This window comes from Rhinolophus ferrumequinum, chromosome 3 (genome assembly GCF_004115265.2).
Source record: "Rhinolophus ferrumequinum isolate MPI-CBG mRhiFer1 chromosome 3, mRhiFer1_v1.p, whole genome shotgun sequence".
Taxonomy (NCBI): domain Eukaryota; kingdom Metazoa; phylum Chordata; class Mammalia; order Chiroptera; family Rhinolophidae; genus Rhinolophus; species Rhinolophus ferrumequinum.
This window is the reverse complement of record NC_046286.1, coordinates 97926438-97927795: the sequence shown is the minus strand read 5'-3', so window position 1 is coordinate 97927795 and position 1358 is coordinate 97926438. Positions and strand designations below refer to the sequence as shown.

Below are 1358 nucleotides of genomic sequence, written 5' to 3'. Positions count from 1 at the left end.
GTTATTTGGGAAATGTAAGTTAAAACAAGAATGAAATATCACTCTGCATCCACAAGAATGGTTGTAATAAAAAAAAAGAAAAAGATAATAACAAGTGTTTGATAGGATGTAGAGAAACTATAACCTTCACATATTGTGCATGGAAATAGAAAATGTTATAGTCACCTTGGAAAAGAGTTTTACAATTTTTTTTAAATGTTAAAAACAGATTTACCATATGGCTCAGCAATTCTGCTCTTAAGTATGTACTCAAGAGAAATAAAACATGTGCCCCCAAGAAGAGCTGAATATGAATGGTCATAGCAGTATTATTATTATTATTATTATTATTATTATTATTATTATTTTGTCCATTGAGGCATTTTATTTGTATGTATGTATTACATCCCTAGAAAAAGAATCCAAGATTTTTCCTGCCTGTGTGCTTTCGTTTTACTTCTTCATGGTCTCTGATGCCCGCTGAGGTTGTCAGTACAATGAACCCAAATTGAGGGGATGGGAGCAAGTTGCTTTGCCATTTTTCTAGATCTTTGAGTTGCACATCAAACCTGGAGCTGATCACTCCTCACTTGCTTAACCTGCCCATGAGGTTCACAGTAGTTTTCCCAACTCTGTGATCATCAATGATTTCAAATTCGCCAATGTAACCATACTTCTTCATCACAGCTAGAAACGAGACGATGACTTTGGAGTGTGGCCTAATAAGAACCTAGTAGCAACCTTGGCTCTCTTTTTGTCATTGTTGATGCTTTTGAGAGCATCAGCCAGGACATTCATGTGTATCATTATGGTGGCATGGAAAAATGGTGGAAAGAGAGCAACATTATTCATAATAACCAAAAAGTGGAAAAAACCCAAATGTCCACCAACTTGAGAAGGGATAAATAAAATGTGACCTAGTCATTGGATTCCATTTAGCAACTAAAAGACACAAAGTACTGATATATGCACAACACAAATGAACTTCAAAAACATTATGCTAAGCCAAAGAAGCCAGAGACAAGAGACCGCATATTGAATGATGACATTTACAAGAAATGTCCAGAATAGGCAAATATATAAAGACAGGAAGATTAGTGTTTACTTGGGGCAGGGGGTGGGAACAGGGGTGACTGTAAATGAGTGCCAGGTTTCTTTGGGGGATGATGAAAGTGTTCTAAAATTAGTTTATGGTTATAGTTGCTCAATTCTACAAACTTATAAAATCATTACCTTTTATAGTTCAAATGGATATAAACAGTACCTCAATAAAATTATTTGAAAAATAACTACATGTAAATTCTATAACTGACAATACAATTAAAATTGATGTATTGATGATGGCAAAAGGATCAATGAGCTTGGAGATTGATCAATAG

The 1358-nt window shown here is 34.5% G+C and overlaps 1 pseudogene; it reads right to left on the bottom strand.

Annotated features, from left to right (window-relative positions):
• Positions 1-388: 388 nt before the first annotated feature.
• Positions 389-810, bottom strand: LOC117020753 (40S ribosomal protein S15a-like; annotated as a pseudogene).
• Between the last annotated feature and the right edge of the window lie 548 nt (positions 811-1358).